This window comes from Zonotrichia albicollis, chromosome 4 (genome assembly GCF_047830755.1).
Source record: "Zonotrichia albicollis isolate bZonAlb1 chromosome 4, bZonAlb1.hap1, whole genome shotgun sequence".
NCBI classification, from domain to species: Eukaryota; Metazoa; Chordata; class Aves; order Passeriformes; family Passerellidae; genus Zonotrichia; species Zonotrichia albicollis.
In genome coordinates this window covers 62,286,705-62,306,902 of record NC_133822.1, presented here as the reverse complement: position 1 = coordinate 62,306,902, position 20,198 = coordinate 62,286,705, and the positions used below count along the sequence as shown (strand labels likewise).

Genomic DNA, 20,198 nt, shown 5'->3' with positions numbered 1-20,198 from the left:
GCACTTTTTCTTAATTAATGATTCTGTGTAAGTATTGAAGTAAGTATTGGTGCATGACACCATGCTTTTAAGCCTGATTGAGGCTGCTGTCACAATTTTTTTATGCAGTGGCAAAATAGGACAATGACCATCACTGGGGCAACCAGGAGCTGCCACTATAAAAATAATGCTTTGCTTATTGATCCCCTGTAGTAATGATCATCAGTACAGATATACAATGCTTGGCTAAATGAAGTCAGGTACCCGAGGGAAATGCTGATACAAGTAACTAATCCAAGATACAAATCCTGGAATATATCATATGGTATTTTACCATGAGCATGTGCGGTGCAGGAGCTCATGGCTTGTTCTGACCTTTGGTCCTGAAGGCACAGAGAGGAAGACCAGCAAAGAGTGCTCTTACTTAATTTAAGGTATCACTTTCCAATTTTGTCAGTAATTTTCCAATTATTCAAGAGCAGTGGAAACAGTGAATCACAGTATTTCAAGTGGAAGGGATCTCAGAAGCATCCAGTCTTGCTCAAAGCAAAGTTATTATTCTGTTCAGACCAGGTTGGTCAGGGATTTGTCTAGTCATCTTGAAACTCTCCAACATGAAACTCAACATGCACAATTTCCCTGACCAATGTTCTCCAGTGCTTTACTGGCTTTGTGGTGAAATATTTTACCTTTAAACAAATAAGCAAACATATTTATTTCAGGTTAACAGACTCATTATTCTCCCTTTTATTTGGGATTGATACTTTTCTGTTAGTAAAAGTGGGGTCCTTTTACTTTTTAATGGACCATGAAATAGAGAAGACAGTCCTCTTTGTGGCTTTATGTTCACCACTCCCACTGGATGTTGTATTTTTAATCTCCACAGGTCTGATCTGCAAAGCCTTACAATCATGTGGCAACTGCTGTATAGCCAAAGGATATCTGTTAACTTCTTCTGAACTGCCCCCGACTTTTATTAACTTTCCCAAAACAGAATTGGCTACAATTGGTTATAACCTCAGCCTTGAGTATGACAATGAGGTCTACAGGTCCATGAATGCACTTCTCCTTTAAATCAGGCTTTGACACCAGTATTCTCTCTTCAAGTTACATATCTTCATGGAAGAAAATAACCATTTTGCACCAGTCAAGAGTACTCTTGAGAAGCTATCAACCATAAGAAGTGATACAGTTTTCAGTAAAGCTGAAGCTGTTTGTGCTGGTTGATTTTCAGCTGTTCATTTTCTTTACTTTCTGTATTATTCATAAAATCAGTATGACAACAAAGGCCTGTCATGTCTGAACCATCATAATTCAGACCACAGAATTTCCCTAAGTTATTTTTTCAGGGAAGAAATTATGGTCAAGTATCTTAGTAAACAGGCAAAAATAATAAAATTTTTCATGAAGGATGCATTTTTTAAAAACTATTTTCACTAAAATTAGTGTATGCAGTGGATAATATACAAAGAGACAAGGGAGAGTTTTGTAAAGCCGGTCATCTCTTGGACCTCATGTTTTTGTAATTTGTTAAAATGAAACACAGAATTATATATAAACTAACTTTCAGCAACCAGCATCTTAATTGTGTCATAATGTGCTAAGTTAATGACGAAAGTAAACAATTAAACATGTTGGTTTTGGAGACTCTATCTTGCAAGTAAGGCAGTCATGAAAAATCAGGTTGGTGGTACTGGGAAAGTAGGTTCTCAGCAGGATTATTAACTTGTTTTGCTAGAAGTTTAAGGAATGGGTCAGACTCAATGTTTGAGATTATTTGTTATTATTATTAACTTATTTTTAAAGCTTTTAGGAAGGTTTTAAGTAAAAATTAACAACCCTGCAGTGCAGGGATTAATATAAATATTTTATTCCCCACCTGAGAGCATTGAAATGGAAGAAAAAGAAATTCAGAGTGTGGCGATCTTGGTACACAAGGAGTGGATTTAGCTTGGACTGCAGGCACAGATCACTATGCCGATCACCAGCAGAAACACACTCTTCATATGTTGCTATTATATTCCTTACTTTGACCAGAATTTGTATTAGGACAAATGGTGGGAATGCACCTATAATTGTTTTAAGAGTTGATTATTATATGATGACATTAACTATTTGTAAGTTGCTTTGTTCCTAATTTCCATATAAAAGGTGTTAGTTTTTTTTCTTTGAATCAGATGAGTCTAATCAGTTTACTTTAATAGCGCATAAGTAATATTTGTGACTTACTAAATATTTGTGATCCCATTCCTGATGAATTAGAAGGAGCTTTTGCTATGTACTTCACTGGGGATATGTTCTCCCTTTCTATGGTCATGGTATATTTAGTGTATTTTCACTTTATTTTGGAAGATGTGCATTCACATTAGCAGAAACCACAAACCATGTGTACCCTGGAAATATCTTCTTGGCTTTTCTGTTTTACAATCAGGCAATCAGATCAATCTTGCAGCATAAACCCCTTTATGTACTTTTAAAATGAAATGACTGTGTTTGTTGACTGCCAGGTCTAGCTTGTTTAAAATCAACCAGCCTATAGCTCAAGGGCTCACTGAAGAGCAGTGCAGCACAGCAGCTCAGGAAGAGAGTAGCAAAAAATACCCTGGATTTTAACAACTCTTTGATTACTTGTGGATACGAAACCACCTTGCAACAACAACAAAAATACTCTTGCATGATATGTGCAGCTGCTGGCAGGACTGGAAGGCTTCTAGTGAGCCTTTAGATGTCCAGAAGTTTAGTCCTGCCCTGTCTCCTGCCCTGCCCTTGGCAGCCCACAGCAGGATGCTGCTTTCTGTGGTGGTGGCACCCCAGAGCACCTGAGGACATCCCCCAGAGGTCAGGCCTGCACATATATCAGATCACTTTGCAGCTATTAGTCAGAAATTGTAATTTCAGTTATCAGCTTAGTTCTTTGTCTCTGCAAACTTCATTTGATGGTTTATGGTTTTAACAATCACTTGAACTGAATTCTTGTCAGTGCTATTCCCTAACACTTTTGCCTTTTGTGTTTGGAAGTTTATGTATGTTATTTTACCTGCACAATGTTCAATTTCTGCACAATTTTACTTTACAATACAAATCTAGTGTTTTTAAAATAAATGTTTTCTGAATGCTGCTCAGTCCAACATGTTTATCACTTACAAGAGCTAAAGTTGTGATCTGCAAAGAAAAGCTATTTGTCAATAAAAGTGCCTGAGATTTCTTAAATCTTTTTTATTGTTATAGACCAACTCTTCATACACATGGCAGAGGAAAATAATTGCTAAGAATAATTTAAATTAGCTGGTTATTGAAAAAGTCCACTTTTAAAATAATTTTTAAAAGAGAAAGATCTTTCAGCTTTGAAAAGCAGTTGTAAAAATCTGCTCTCCGCCATATTCCTGTACAAACACAGAATAAATATATCACAGTCTCAAACATATTTGGGATTAACAAGAAATTAGAAGGTCAGAAAGCAAGGCATATACCTATAAAAAATAGCTCTTCAGCACCTTGTTTCTGATTCAAGAATAACCAATTTAGGTTAGGATGCTGGAGCAGACCCACAAGGATAGCAGGAAGAGTCACTTCCAAGAATTTAATTTGGTCATCTTTCAGGGCAGGGCCTCCGATTCTGCCATCTTCAGTTGTGGCAAATGTGAAAACTTGAGTCAAAATTTCAGATTGCTGACCTAAGTTTGCAAAATCTCTGTACAAGATGTAGGATAAAAGGTACACAAGAAGTCTAAAGAATTAGCAAACTGATGCACCCAAAACTATCTAAAATAAAATTCTAGTTAAAAGCATGGTCCTGAAACTCTTGTCCTCGCGCATCAATCCAAGAATGCTGCAGGGCATTTTTGTGCATCTTGTTTCCTTCCCATAGAGATTTCTATTTTCATCCTCCAACATTCTTTAACAACACAGTAAGAATGAAAACTTTTTGTGACCCTTCCTTAAATGCTGACTAATTTGAACCCACATCTTTTACATCTCAAGAGAGACCAGTGTTACCAGGATCAGCCTTTTTCTGGCAGACCTTAGGGCCAGCAGAGAAAAATTCCTGATCCCCAAAAATAGAGCGTGAAGTAAATAGCCTGGGCAATGAGCTGTGAGGGGAAGCTCTGGGTCTGTGGCTGGAGCACAGTCACACCTCTGCTGTCTCACACTGGTGCCCCCTCCAAGGCACAGGGGAGACTCTCACCATGGGAGGCTGAGGATAGGAATGTTTTGCTGTAGCTGGATTCTCGTCTCATACCCCACAGAGAGATACAGGCACAGTGACATTCATAGATGTCTAAATTAGGAATCAATTTGAAAAATCTAAGAGAGTTGTTTAATATTTCCAGACTAAGCAAGCAGGCAGGCTGATTCACTGATTTTTCTTTGAATATAATTTTAAGTAATCATGCAAAGAAAAAAAAAAAAAAAAGAAAAAGTGTCAAGGCCTAAAATAAAGAGAGCTGGTTTTCCAGGCCAGGTGTTTACTTTAAAAATGAAAGTCTTTCTATTATAAGTGGGATCTACAACAATATAATTCAACAGGCTAAGAGACAAGATCTTTGTGGTACACAGAGCATCAATGAGGTAAGGTTTTCTTAATCCTGAATATTTTAATTTATGCTACACTATATGATGTCCATCTTCACATGTGCTTATCATGAGCATAGATAGCAAAGCAAGCATATGTACTAAAGCTAAAAAACATTAGCATCTTAGGCTAAGTCAGTCTGGAATAACTAAGCCATAAGCATTTGATAGTTTTTATGACTTGTCTCAGGAGAAGTAAACAACGTTTAAATCTCTTGTATTTTGTAGCACTTCCTTGAATACATAACAAATGGAAAAAGCGTTTTCTGCTTTCCTAGACGATTTCTCTGAACAATTTCCCCCTTAAGTTATCTTGAAAAGTTCTGTCTCTTATTACAAAGAAATAAAAGGAAGAGATGAAGAATAGAAAATAAATGAGAAGAGCATGGAAGCAAAGAATAAGAAGAGGAAGGAAGAGAGAGGGAGAGAGAGAGAGAGAGAGAAGCTAACCTACAATCTGCAGTTCTGAGTCTCACCTTTCAAAACTGGTAATGATCCATGTACAAGACTGACAACTTCTCCTGACATTCTTCATGGATTTGAAAAGTTCAGTTTGCGTAATATAGAAAACCATGTGGTGGCTAGTTCTTTCTTTAGATGTTATTATAATGCATCAGAGGAGAAGGAAGTGGATGGCATAGATAGTACTGTAATTTTTACTGTTCTCACTGCGAAAACAGATGGAGTTTTGCACCCATTAAGAACAATCCTTCAATTCCAATAAACCTTTAACACTTTCCTAGTTACACTGCATATTTTCAGTGTAGCAACTATTGAATACATGGCCTAGGCAGTACCTCAAGGGTGACATTTTTGAAAGCCACTCTTGAAATTGGTCTGTAATCCTCTTTATGTGATAGTGAAGTAAGATTAAAGCCTTATAACTAAAGCTGAACTGCCAGTGCCCTCTTGCAGCCACCTCCCTCCTTATTCTCAAGTTGTATTGCAGTTACAGTATGATTTTACAGAACACAAAGAGGAAATAGGTTGTGTTATTCATTATGTTGACAAGGTCAATGAAGGTCATTATATGAAGCTGCCAGGAGCTTAGGAGTTTTCTGCTTCACAGCTGTGATTGGACTAAATCACAGGAAACCTAAATCTCCTCCTAACTAATCCAAGATGGAAACTTCCATTTGTTCTTATTCCCCTTCAAAGGTGAAAAAGTGCAGTAGCAGACAGATGAACTTGGTCCAACCAAACAGGTTTTGTTTCTATAATACTCCCTCAAACTGTGTCACAACCAAAGGCAGCTAGATGTTAGTTGGACCCTAATCCAACCTCTTCCCATGGATTTTACCTTGCACTGTCACCTGGGAGCACAGCTCCTCAGATTGTTCTCAAAGGTCTCTTCTGACAGTAGATACCCACACAAGAAGCTTGCAGTCCAAGGAGGCATCCTCAACTTGGTTCAGTTTCTACAACTGTAGAATGCATACCCCCTCAGCACATCTTGGGTCTTCTTCCTGGCCCACATCTGGGAAATGTGGAAATATGAAGCTATCTCTGATTGGAAGCCGTTGAGCTGTTTTCCTGAAAAGTAAGCAGCGTTAGCAGAAAAGCAAAAAAATACTAAAAGAAAACAATAGTACTAATTACAGCTAGCTACTGTATTGTGTAGGGCCCTAGCAAAATTATGAGTGTTCTTTTAGGCTAACAAAGCAAATGAAAGTAAAAAACATTTTCAGAGACTGGTGACAGACAACATTAATGAAAGGTTTGAGCTATGTAGATCAGAACTATAGAAAATCCCACTCATTTTACTTTTAAGAATAGCTGTAAGCCCTTGCAGTGTGATTACCCAAGGCTGTGAGCCACATCCTGCTGAAATCCATTTGTAAATAAAATTCATACATAAATAAAATCACATCACTTGATTATGGTTGCAAATTAAATAGAACTGTTTCCCAAGATATGCACTCCCCCAGGATAAAATAATGACTTTCAGCAGGACCAAGCAATAAATTGCTAGCATTATATTGGCTTCTATCTTAATTGTGAAAGTAACTAAATATCAGTTGGAATGTGAAACTGGTTTGGGCATTTTCACATGTTTTCCTGTGTCTACTAATACCTCAAACCATAGCAATTGCAAAATGTTTTTGTAGGTACTAATTAAGACAATAAATAGTCTTTGCAATTTTGATTATAGCCAAGATACATGTTAATACAAGTAATGAACTTGTATTAACAATACTTGTAAATGCAAAAAGCACGGCAAAATAATTAAACATTTTTAATTTGGTTAACATATTAGTATTTGCATGTGATAAGGTTGCTATTAACTTCAGGAAGTACTGCTCCAGCTGGAAAATAATTCCACCAAAAAGGTAATGAGAAAAGAGAACTCCATTCAGATGAATGCCAAGTTCATCTACTTGAGTTCAGGAAAGAAGACTCTGGTAGCACGGGAAGTTGTATAATACAGATTCCAGTCCATGACATAGCATTTAATTTTTTCTCACATCAATTAGTCATGTCTCAGCTGGAACCAGAGGATGTGGTGACCAATTGATCAATGCTCCTTGTAATGGTTTCTTTTGCGTCTGTGTTAAACATTTTAGCTGCCATTCTGTCACTTATTCAGACTTCAGCTCTCTAGACTGAAAGAACCAAGATGTTTCTGTAAGTTCCTGAGCATGATGCCAGTGGCCAGTCATGGGTAGATCAGCACAGGGACAACTTATACTTTACCCAGTAGATGAGTCTGACAAGTGTTACTGCTCATGTAATTATCTGTATATAGAAGCAGCATGTCCTGTGTGAAGTTCAGTATCCTAAGTTCCCAGATGCCCAGAAATATTGAAAAAAATTTGGTGTGGAAAAGTCTTATGTTCAAAAAGTTATGTATGTTTTAAGCAAATGTAAGTATTTATCTGACAGAGGAAAGTTTTCAATGGGACATCTGCCTAGTGGGTTCTTCATCATTAGGCAGTTTTCAATTTCTAAATCACTTGAGTATTTATTAATATTTATTTTTTTTAAATTTTGTTCATTTGTTTATGCTTTTCTGGACATTTTGCACTGTATTCACATCTCTTCCAAACCCAGGTGCCACAGAGGTGGAGGCCTTTTAGGGTTCAATCATATATAGGCAGGCATTCCTGATAAATCTAGATAAAGCCCCATCAGCTCTGAGTTCAGTAATCCACACTCCTTTTCTACATCCCGAAATGGCAGTTTATGCCATTTTTTAATTCCTTTTGGTGAAGCATATTTCTCTGCTTATGAACCACTGCAGACCCTGGACTTTTTCAATCCTACCTGTGTCCAGGTAAGAAGTCCTTAACTTCATTAAGTTGATTTCATTGGAATCCTTCATGGGGAACCTTCAGGAAATCTTTATCCTCACCAAGTTCTACAAGGCCAAGAGCAAGGTGCTGCTCCTGGATTGGAGCAAATCCCAATATCAATACAAACTGGGGGATGAATGGATTTAGAGTAACCTTGCTGACAAAGGGCAATGATTTCAACTGAAGGAGGGGAGAATTACATTGGATATAAGGAAGAAAGTCTTTATCAAGAGGGTGGTGGGACACTGAAGCTGTGCAGAGAAGCTGTGGATGTTTCATCCCTGGAAATTTTCAAGACCAAGTGGAGCTTTGATTGCATTTCAAAATACTTACTCAATTTAGCTACACAGTTTGGAATTCTAAATCCGTCTCTAAACAGACCACAACCCACAAAACATTTCTGTTACCTGTAGGCTTCATTATAGCAGTCCCTTACACATTATCTAAATCTAAATCTAAATGCTACAGGAATCCAGAACCAAAATTTTCTCAAAGATATATATCTACTAGATATATGCCTCCACTTGTTTTTTAAGCACAGATTTTGGACACATTATATATGTGTTATACCTACACCATGTAACTTTCTTGTAGGTCCTATCACTATAAATTACTTAGGAGAATGCAGTGAAACAAAACCCTTACTAAACCTAAGATACATTACTTTTATTGCTTCTTAATTTACTAGACCAGTCTTGCTGCATAGTCAGAGAAGATGTTGCTTTTTCTGGCATGGACTGGCTTTTGACAAACTAGTGTTGGCTGTTTCTTACCAAGTTATTATCATCTAAATATTTAAAATTGGTTATTTGATTGCTAAAATAGCATTCTGTGCATCCAAGTGAGCCTGACACATTTAGTTGCTCATTATTTACTCATGTTAGACCTTGCTGTGTACTTTCTCACAAGGAAGTGATTATTCAGAAATTGTTTCATGTGAATTCCTGAAATATTCAAGAGCACAATTCAATAAATTATCCCTGGTCTGAGTCCATCATATCTGTTCAAAGGTTCTTCACCTGTTCTTTTTCTATTCTGGATTGCTTCCCATACCCTTTATAATTGCCATTTATTGAGCATTGGTTACAACTGACTTTTGTATGAAAATTTATACAGAAGAAAAAGGTCAGAAGATTTTTCTATTCTTGGTGACTTACTGACTACATCTCTTACCCCGTAAGCTAAGGCCTAGACTTTATACTCCCTCAAATTTGTTTGTTAAACAATATTCTGTTGTATCTTTTATGTTCTTTGCTACTGGAAACACATTTTGGATACTGGCTGTGTAGGGTTCTGGAAGGACAAGAATCAATGAGCAGGTGCCAGTGAGCAGTCCTAGTTCATGGCCCCTGCTCAGCTTGGTGTCCCTGTGCGTGCCAGGCAGCAGAAGCGTGCACATTATCAGACAGCTCAACATTGGCACGCTGTAATTGCAAAAGTCATGGGAGCTCAGATGTTGTACCTTTTATGAGTCAGTTCCACAAAGGTGCACAGAAGTGGAATGAATGTGATTTGTAACTAATTTTTTAATGCACACAGAAGGTTCTTACATTCAATTCAGCTGAGAAAATAGAAATTATTCTCCAGATTACTTTGTGTTTAATGTTTTACATTAAGTTCAACACTTTTGTTTTTACTTCAAATATGGCAGTCACATGGTATAAGCTATGGCTTTTCTTTACCTGATTTCTTTCTTAGTGGGCCCCCCATGATAAAGAAATCTTGCTAAAATGGAAATAGAAGAAACCTTCTCAGTGTGAAGAGACACATAAATGGGCTTTCTGGTACTTCATGTGTTTGTGCTTCAGGATGTACAACATTATGGAAATAAATATTCAGGAGCATGTTGGAAGTTATTAAACATCTAAGCATAAAATTAAAGGCATGTATGTAGGATATAATGGAGTAGCAGTTTTGTCTTTTCTTTCTGAGGAGCATCTGTATGTATACAGTTTTTCTGACTTCATAGAACCTTGTTGAAGTGCCTCCAAGAAGCAAACAAAATATTTAAGGAAGCAATCATAGCACCATGATGAATACTAACCTATCTCAGGGGTAAAGATCACTAAATCTATTAGGGCTATTGAGCTTTGCCTGCTGGTATTTCCAATTCCTCTAACTTATTTCCTTATTATTTTTAAGATAGATAACATAACTTGGCCTTGAATTTATTAATGGCCTATGCCACTAATTATACTACAGGTAGCAGTTAGAAAAACACAAGGTAGATAATACTAAATAATTATGCAAAGACTTTCTGCAGTTTCAGTTTTTATTGGCATTGCCTCAGCTAATTACAACTAAGTTAAGTTAATATGCAACATTACATATTCAGCTATAAAGATATTTGTATCAGAGGCTTTCCATGGACCTATGAAAAATTAAAAACTGATATTCATAGAGCAACATAAGAATCACCACTCAGGTCTCACTAGGAAAGGGATTGTGTATAGAATTTGAATGCAGAGTCTAAGACAGGACCACGAGGTAGGGGCCATGGGCTTCTCTTCACTGTTTTTCTGCGGCTTCACTCTAACCAGTAGCTCAACTTGCATGCGTTTTTTTTAACGAATACTATTGAAGAGATGGAATAAAAACACTCTCACAATCTTCTAAGAGATTGCTGACATTCAAAATAAGTTGCTCAATATTATCAAAGATAGAATGAATAGTTTTATTGGAACAAGGTGAAAAAACAGAGAAAATAAGTTGAAATTTTCACCATATTCTTTTGTTAAAACTATGCATACTCAAGTTGAAGATGATGTCATAACGCCATCTATTTCCTAGTGTAGGAAATAGATGGCATATTCAGTAGCAAAGTCAAATAAGGTTAATTATTTCCCAGACTGAGAAATAGCTGTAGGTGAAGGAGCCTCTTCCTGAGACAGTAGAGTGCAGTGAAAACAAAAATTATCCCTAGACCTCATGGTTTAAAGCTAAAGAAGTTAAAGAAAACCTGAAACAGTTACAGAAAACATCAAATCCCTTTTAGCATCTAAAGCAAGGAATCCTGTAAGCTTCCCTCATGGGTGGCTTTCTTCCCTTGCTCATTCAGTTTCCAGCTACTTTTCACAAAAACAATCTTCTCCTGTTTTCTCACTTTCCTTTTATCCAGAAGGAAAAGTTCGAGCACATGCACAAAGAGGTGGCAATTGTCTGGAGAGCCCTCAGGAGACTACATTAGGTTTTGGCTCACCTTGCACAGATGTCCACAAAACAAAAGGAATGTTCTATTGTACCAAATTGCCACGTATGAATAAATCCCAAATTTCCAATAACCCTAATAACTGCTTGGTCAATGTTGCTTTTCCTTTTCCAGCTGGCATCAGGGTAAATCCCACCCCCCTGCCCCCTGCGCCCCCCCCCCCCCCCCCCCAGGAGTGCTAGCATGCAGAGAAGGAAAGAAAGAGTTATGACTTTTTAAAGATGCTCTCTTCTTGAAAGATCCCTTGAAGATATAGTGCTGAGAGAACCTGGCCATGGTAAAAATAAACATCTAATAGGGTCACATACAGCAAACTAAGACAGATGTCTGTAAATAAATACAGTTTATTCACAGAATAAGTTTAATTTAATAGTCCTGGTTTTTGACAAATCAGTGTCTTTTCACCAAAGGAAGAATTACTGCTCCCTGGGAGTTTAAGACTGTGCTATTTGTTAGTCATTAAATACAAGAACTATTAATGTGACTTATAGAACTTAAAGCCTAAAGGTCATACAAGCATCTGTCTTGTTAGCCCTTAAAGATTCTAGGCATATGAATTCTCTCTTTAATACATTTAACACCAATAACTCTTACCATCCATGGGCTGTATACTGGTTGGAAAGATCATGGCTCTTTCATTGTCCTCTGTACACCCAAGGGAAGATATTCTAAAATGTGAGTTTTTCTGGGAATGAATTAAAATGTTGTGGTAGGGTGCCTTCTTGTTGTTATCCTAGTTGTGTGGGTTGAAACTGGATGGGAAAAGTATCCTTTCACTTCATAAAAGGTAAGGGGAAATAATAGTAACTGCTGGCATATATGGTAAGCAAATGACAGATGTGAAAATCTAATAATGCTTTCCTAACAAGATGGAAGAACTCAAGATACATTCACAGACAGCATCTCGAGGAATCCTATTCTGTAAAATTATGGCAATGAAAAATTGCCATAACAGATGCACATTAGCACTCCCTTTTGCTCTGCTCTCTTTATCAAATACATATTCAGAAGTGAATTATTATTTATCTGGCTGTTAGACTGTAGAGAGCACAACAATTTTGCTATTTGTTTAGCACTAAAAAAATGGGGGAAAATGTATAATCTATGTGTGTTTTCAATACCTATTGGTCAAATAATATGCTGGAATCAACTGCATACAGGTGTCTTTGAGAAGCAGCAGGATAGTATTGTCAAACTGCTTATCACTGTCTTGTTCCACTGTGCTGCTGGGTATTGTGGCTTGAAACCAGGACACCCTGTCCTTAAAATTACCAATGTGTAAGTGCTTTGCTGGGTAGTGGCCAATGATACCAGGCAAGATAAAGTCCACTGAGCTTTTAATATTGCATTTGTATAGATAAAATTTACAGATAACATCTGTTGGATATACCCAAGAGTATCTTAATTTGTTCATCATATTTGGGAACCTACCCAAGTGTTTTTCTTTCTTTCTGTCATAAATAGATGTACTCTGAACAATGTGATATTTATTTGTTTAAATTCCACCTGTCCTGTAGGTGATCCAACTGCCTGACAGGACCAGGGCTTTAAAAATGACAAGCCTAAGTATCTATAAAAAGGTATATTCTCTTTCAGTAGTAGTGATGATATTTTTATGCGCCAAGACCATCTAACTTAGGGGGTTCGGGGTTGTTTTCTGCTTTTCTTCATGATTGTGGAGAGTGCAGTTACATAAATGAGAGGGAAAATGAGGAAATACTTTTTCAAAACTTATCTTAAAACTGTAAAATTATTCCAGAAGCAATTATTCTCCTGCTTTCCCTTTTCTTTGACTCCTATCCCTCATGTGTCTTTGTATTTTTTTTTTGGCTTGGCCAACCTCTGAGCTGCTTACATGCTTCATGCAAACAATTCATGAAACCAAAATTAGTCTGGAGTGATTAAATATTTAATGACCTGGATCCAGAGGCACACATGAATTCCTGCCACATAACCCCCAAAACAATACATTTCATGGTAGGGAGCTTGAGAGATAAATTTTAAATAAACAGGGAAGTCTGTGTAATATCATGGAATATCCTTGGAAAGGATGCTGCAGCACAGCCAAACTATAAGGATGGTTTGGTAAGGATGATACCAGATTTGCAATAGAAACCAATAGGTCTTGCACACTTAATTTAAATTTTATAAATTTAAAAGTCAAGATGGCTTTTCCATTAGAAAAGTCCAAAAGACCATTAATGTTTGTCAAGGAGTATTTTCCTTACAATTGCATTAATACTTGTGATACACCTTAAAGAAAAAAAATAATGCACACAGACAACTGGGATATCTTCTCCAAGTCCTGCTGAATGTCCATCAGCAGTGATGCATTTGGGGGGGACAGCATTCCTGCTCCCAGGCTTCCCCAGACTCCTAACGTGGCCTTGGAGAGATCCCTCAGCTTTCGCATGGGCAGGAAGAATATATTCTCCATGGGCTGCTCCCAGTTAAACACAAAAACCAAACAGATATGTGAGTACATGTTTAGACCATTGCAGTGACCACACTGGTGTTACAGAGGTCCACCTGAGCTTTCTATCACAAATAAATTAATCAAGAACAGCTCATCTACATAAAAATGCTACCCCTGCCGTGCAGCCAGGAGCCATGCTGTCTGCAATATAGTGATCAGTCAAATCAGTTCTGTTGAAAATTAAAACTGCCTGAAGGCAGCTTTATTTCATCTAAATAACTTTTTCACATCTTCATATAAAATGATAGAGAGAGACTCTAGGCATGCTACTGGTTTTTAACTGAGTTTATTTAAAGCAGATTTGTAGCATCATTTGGATATTGGCCCCTTCTTTACATACACAAAGTAAATAATTCATTTTCAAATCCAGAGTTGCTGCTCAAACTGAATTAAAATCTGAGTTTCACCAAGTTAAAGTGCAGGCTTACATAGGAGCTGAGACATTTAAAATCCTGGTATTGAAATAGAGAGATACTTTGCATGAAATTCTTTGCCCTACATTTTAGCCAGTTACAATAGAGGTCTTTCAATTAATCCTCTTTTCTGGAGCTCCTTTCTGGTTGCAAGGGGGAGAGAGAGATGCCATAGAAGAAGATTCATTTGACTTAGCAGCTATCCTACAAAGTGGAGCTTCAATCCTCTGAAATGACTTCTAGAGGCAAGGGAGAGACCCCCACTAAAAGGATGCTTCGGACAAGATGTTTAACAGTAAAATAGCTAAAAGTTTAGCCTACTCCGAACTATTGCCTCAGGATATTTATCAAAAACATCCAAAAAATATCAGCTGATTAAACCTGGTGGCAAATGTCTGGGTTCTCCACAGCTGCTGGCACTGCAGACCCCAACCCCTCAATACTATCAGATAGGACTGTAGTTCTGGGAGCAAAATTAGTAGCTGTAGACCTACTGGTTATTGTCTTCTCCATTCTATTGGAGAAGACAATAAAAGTTGCTAAGTACTAAATTGCTCTAAATACTCTGCTTGGAATGCCACAGTGATACAGAGCTTATTACTGAGTCTTTATTAATCCCTTTTGGCAATTCCTTAAGTGCAATTTCTACCTTAAGACAGGTAAAAGAAGCAACTGACAGTCAGTAAACTATGGCAATTTTCAGGGAACCTATGACTCCTGAAGTGATCATTGTCAGTTGGTTTAAATTACAAAAATCTTTAGGCTATACTGCCCGTGTCTGGATTTCTCAGGTTATGAGAAAAAAAAAAAAAATAAATCAAGGCTATTTTCTCTTCTGCTCAGCAAAAGAAAAGGAAAAATTATCCCTGTAGGTTAGGTTAAGACAAAAAAACCGAAAAGCAATAAAACAAAACCAAATTTCTCATTGATTTTGTTCATATGAGAAAGACATCAAAATCATAATTAATGATGTTAGAATCTTTTAGATATGGTCTCCAGGGCTGTGGAAGACAGAGATGTGTATGGCATCATACAAGTCACACCAAGATCTCAGCTTGCTCCAAACACTATTGCATCTACCCAGATTCACAAAGGCAGTCCAACTGAAGGAGTCCTAAAGTCATTACTGGTTGTTCAGTGTTTCATCTCAAGTAACATGCTCTGAGAAATAAGTTTAAACCCATAGCAGGGCTATAACATTTCTGGCACCATGAAGACATGCTGGGATGCCTCCTGTGACTGTAGTGCTAGAATGGAAGGATCCAGCTCTCTAGGAAGGACAGGTGTGGGTAATGAGTGGATGGAGCTGCCTTCTCCATCAATGAGCAGCTGGAGGGCCTCAAGCTCCACATGGGAATGGGAGAGTTGACTGAGAATTTGTGAGTGAGGATCAAAGGGAGAGCAGGGACAAGAGATACTGTAGGTGAGTCCTCTACAGGCTATAGTCTGCCTGACCAGGCAGGCTGAGTGGATGAGGACCTCCATGGACAGGTAGGAGTGGCCCCACCTTCACAAGACCTGGTCCCCATGGGGGACTTAAACAATAGTTCTTGAAGGAACAACACAGTGGGACATAACCAATCCTTTTCCAAGTGCTAGAGGAGCCTACAAGTAGAGGTGCTATGCTGGACGTTTTTCTCACCAGCATGGAGGGAGGGGCTGGTGGAGAATGTGAAGATCAAGGGCAGCTGGGGCTACGGAGACTGAAACAGCAGAAGACCCTCCTAAGATACTCAGGAGAGCAGGGAGTTTGACCAGCAAGCTCCCTACCCTGGACTTTCGTGGATGGCAAGGGCAACAAGAAAACTTCTATAGGCACGTTGGTTATTAAGTGAAGACTAGGGAAAATAAAGGTCCTGTCCAGAAGGAAACAGGAAACTGATTTACCTGGGATACAGAAAAGGCTGAAGTACTCAAAGTTTTTGCTTCAATCTTCACTGGCAAATGCTCCAGGCATGCTGCCCCAGTCACAGAAGGTAAAAGCAGGGACTGGGAAAATGAAGAACTTCCTACTGAGTAAGATGAACTCATCTAAGGAATCTGAAGGTCCATGAGACCTGGTGAGATGCATCCATGAGTTCTGAGGGAACAGGCAGAGAAGGTGGCTAAGATACCACCCATTTTACTTGAGAAGTTGTGGCATTTCAGTATAGAAAGAGGGTTTATATGAAAGGTGGAGAGAAACATTTTACCAAGGTCTGTAATGACAGGATAAGGGGCAACAGTTTTATCCTGAAGAACGTAGATTTGGATTGAACATAAGGAAGAAATTGTTCACTGTGAGGGTGATGAGACACTGCACCAGGCTGCCAGGAGAAGTTGTGCATGTCCCATCCCTGGAAGCATTCAAAACCAGTTTGGACAGGGACCAGACCAACCTGATCTAGTGGGTGGCATCCCTGCCCACAGCAGGGGGATTGGAGCTACATGACCTTTAATTTGCCTTCCAATTCAAACCATTCTATGATTCTATGATAATGAGCCCATCAAATGACATTTATAAAAATTAAAAATAAATGTTTAAAATATTTTTTGATTCTGTCATCTGACTTAATTGTAATTCTGTAATACTCTTCCAGCAATTTATTTAGCTGTAAGCATGAACTATGAACCTGCTCACTGAAGAGCTCTTAATAAGTGCAAGTGGCAGAAAGATAGAAAGACTGAGATTAGCTGACCAATTCTTTTCTCTGCAGACACATAATTCTAATTTTAAGTCATAAGTAGTTTGTTTTTCCTTCACAATTTATTTTTAATCCCATCTCTTTCAGCTTGATCTGTACAGATATAAAACGAGGCAGATGCATGAGCTTCCTCCTTGTTATTCCTTACCATTCCATTTGAATATTTACTAGTAAAGAAAGTAAGAGCCAACAATGAAATTTCAATGCAGGATTTCACAGCACTCCTTTGGAAAGATGATTAATAATGGTTGTCAAAAGTACAGGATATGAATCAGCCTCTATGTCCTAATGATTGGCTCTGTGAGAAAAAGAAAGCATCACCATACCAAGGCAAAACAGGTATTTATAAAGTGATTTAAAGCAATCTACTAGCTGATTTACTTAGCTAGGTAATCACTACAGCTTTGGTCTAGGGAAAGAAAGATTTCTGGCCCAGTTGAAAAATATGCATTGGTATCTCAGAACACAACTTCTGAACCGAAAAATAAGATTTTGTCTTTGATTTATCTTAGATCAATAGTGAATCTCTAACGAAACACTGCAAAATAGGTATTACTGTGCATACTGTCATACAGCAATTTGTGCTTGCGTTTCCTTTGGTAATAGGTCTTATCTAGAAAAAAGTAGGGATGAACATATTCAATTAGCTTTCTATAATACAGTGTCGTTATTTAATTCTCCTACCTTTTTATCCATGGACATTTTCCCAGTCATTTTTAGTTACTGCCTCCTGTGGGCTTGTGTAGCAGACATGCTGACTCCTTAATTAAAATTGCATGCCAGGAAGTAAGTAACTGCCAGCTGAATGCTTGCCTCCTACTGCTGCATTCTGTCAGCTCAGGGATGGTTTTCTTTCTCCTCCCTTATTATTTTTTAAGGAAATGCCAGTTTCTGTTTCTGAAAGTAAATTTGGGGAAGTCTCTGAAATGCACTTCACCTGGAGTTCAAATCTAGAAAATGTTGTTATTTTTTGTATAGAAGAAAAACACAAGCACATTAGAAGAATCAAGTCAGTTTGATAAGTCTGACTAACCCAAGGACTGTGCAATTAGTACTGGTTAAAAAACATTGATGGACAAATCAGAGTGGCTTATGCTGTTCTCATCTGAGGACATATCTGCAGAACACTCCTGGAATTAAGCAAGAACTTTCCCCAGACATGTCTCTGTTTTCCTGGAGGTAAAGTCCCATTCATGGAGGAATGAGAACACTGGACACCCGCCTGAAGCTCCCCAGGCTTTGAGAAGAGACGCAGGACAGCAGTTGGTCTTCAAGAGCGCACAGGTGGGGCATGCACATCTCTGCAAGGCAAAGAGGCTCCCACACCATCCATGCTGCTGCTGCCCAGGGCTAAAGGGCTGTGGCCAGCACTCCTCTGGAGACTGGTGCTGCTTCTCTGTGCTTCTGCACTGAGCTCTGTCTGGAACCTTTCCCTCTGGAGATCAATCACACTAATTCTGCTCTCAGCCAAGTCAGAGCTGAGTGTTGAAGGCCACTTCTAGAGTTGAAATGTTGAAGTCAGAATCATTAGGGCCCACACCTTTTGTTGATTTTCACCATTGCTTCCCATGACATCAGCCTCAGATAGTTTCTGATTTTGCTCCTAGGAGATTACATACAGAGGCCTTCTCCTACAGAGGGGAAAATTTAAAAACTTTGGCCTAAGTTCCTCCTATCCCTCTCGTTGTACATTTTGCACATTCCTCGCCCTGTCAAAATAAACTCACAGTTCCAAAGCTTTCCCCATACCTGCAGAGAGCTGAAACAGGCTGGTTTGTTTGCCCTGATAACTGGAATCCACTTTTATGTTGGCTGCCAGAGACCCCCAGGTAACTTCTGCTCTACCAGCTCCCAGGAATGGAGCTCCTGAGCAGCCAGAGCCCTCAGCAGCTTCAGTTCTCATGCGTGCTCTGCTCCAGAGCTCCCAGGGAGAAACAAGGGCTTAGCAGCTGCGATAGCTGGCTGCTTTAGCATTTATTATCTTCAGGCTATGATTTTTAGGGTTTTTTACAATTGTCTTTGTTTTTTCGCTTACAGAGTGAATTTTTGACCCTGGAAAAGTCAATAGGAAAGTTCCCTTGGATTTTAGCTAAGCTAGGATGTCAACTTATTATGACAAAATGAGGAAGCAAAGCAAAGGTTTTAGAGACAAGTAACATATTTTATTACAGTAACTGACAAAGTTGGAGAAAAACAGGTAAGCCTTTGGGCTTACAGGCTTTATATTCATATTACACTGGCTTAAATATTCATTTGAAGTTAAAATGTACATGAATATAATCTAAATACATCAGGGCTTATATTTTAACTAGTACTCAAATTATTCACACTTTTCAGAACTAAATTTAGGCTTATTTTTTTGGGTTGAAACTGATAAAGCACAAAGCACCACCACAACCGAAACACTGAAAAGGAAAATAAATTTTTAAAGCCCTCAAAGTGCAAATTGGAAGCCAGCTAAGGTCCTCATGTAGATTGGAGAGAAATGGCTCTCTTGCTCTGGTTTGCATTTTATTTCTCATTTTTCATGTTTATTACAGGCAGGTAGGAGCAAAGATTGTGAATCCAGATGTATTGCTGCATTTAAACCTTCTTGAGTTTGAATTCAGGGAAGTGAAAAGGAGCAGACAAAAACATGGATAAATACAAAATAAATTTTGAAGGAAAACTTTTAAAAACCAATCATGGTTGCTAAGTAACAAAAGCATACTTAACCTTTGCTAATGATTAACAAAGAACAAAATTGGCACAAGCCAGGAAACAAGTAGCAAAGGAGTTTCGTTTTGGGAGTTTTACAGGTTTTTTACAGTTTTTACTCTTCTAAAATTTGCAAGGCGATAAGAGGGAGGAAATTACTAAATTACTGAGCTAAAGAAGACTTTGTTCCCCTGTGAAATACTAGCAAGAGATGTTTGTGTTCAGGAGATTTTTCCCCAAATGATACTCACCCTGAAATTAGATCTGAGCCTAAATGTACCAAGCTCACTTTTGGGTAGGTGCCTGGCTTCCCAAGATTTATATCACCTACTCATCACTCCCAAGACATGGGGCATGACCTTCACTTTGACTTTCACAGTTAATTATGACTGTTTGACTGTTCAGAATCTTCACAGAATATTTTTATGTCTTGATCCTTTTTATCCCAGCATGGGTGATCACAGCTACTGCTTAACAAATATTATTTCAGTCCCTGAAAATCTTTTATTGCATCAGCTAAAGTTAAATCCAGTCCATCTCGATACATATCTCTAAATTAGTTTATAAGGCCTTTATCACTATGTTTTGCTAAACTTCTTACAAACTTCCCCCAGAGTAGTACATAAGGGATCAAATTAATTTCTCTTTAAGGGTTGGGCTGTTAGAAAACTGAAGGCTGTACAGCAAGGTACAAGAGTTAGGCCATGAAAATGCATTCTAGATATCCATAAGGCCACAATTTAGTCCACGGCTACCAATGCTACGAGTGCAAGTTACTTGCATATAAAAATCTTGGGAAAACCAAGACTTTAAGAACATCTGTCTCCTTGTTTACAAAATTAAACCAAGCTAGATTTGTTTAGATTTATCCTTTAT

At 38.1% G+C, this 20,198-nt stretch overlaps 1 long non-coding RNA gene across 1 annotated transcript in view; it reads left to right on the top strand.

Moving 5' to 3' along the window:
* Positions 1 to 4,396: 4,396 nt before the first annotated feature.
* Positions 4,397 to 20,198, top strand: part of LOC141728857 (uncharacterized) — a 48,059-nt gene continuing 32,257 nt past the window's right edge. Inside the window, exon 1 of the long non-coding RNA XR_012580106.1 lies at positions 4,397 to 4,548. This is a non-coding gene — a long non-coding RNA (uncharacterized LOC141728857). The remainder of the gene's footprint in view (positions 4,549 to 20,198) is intronic.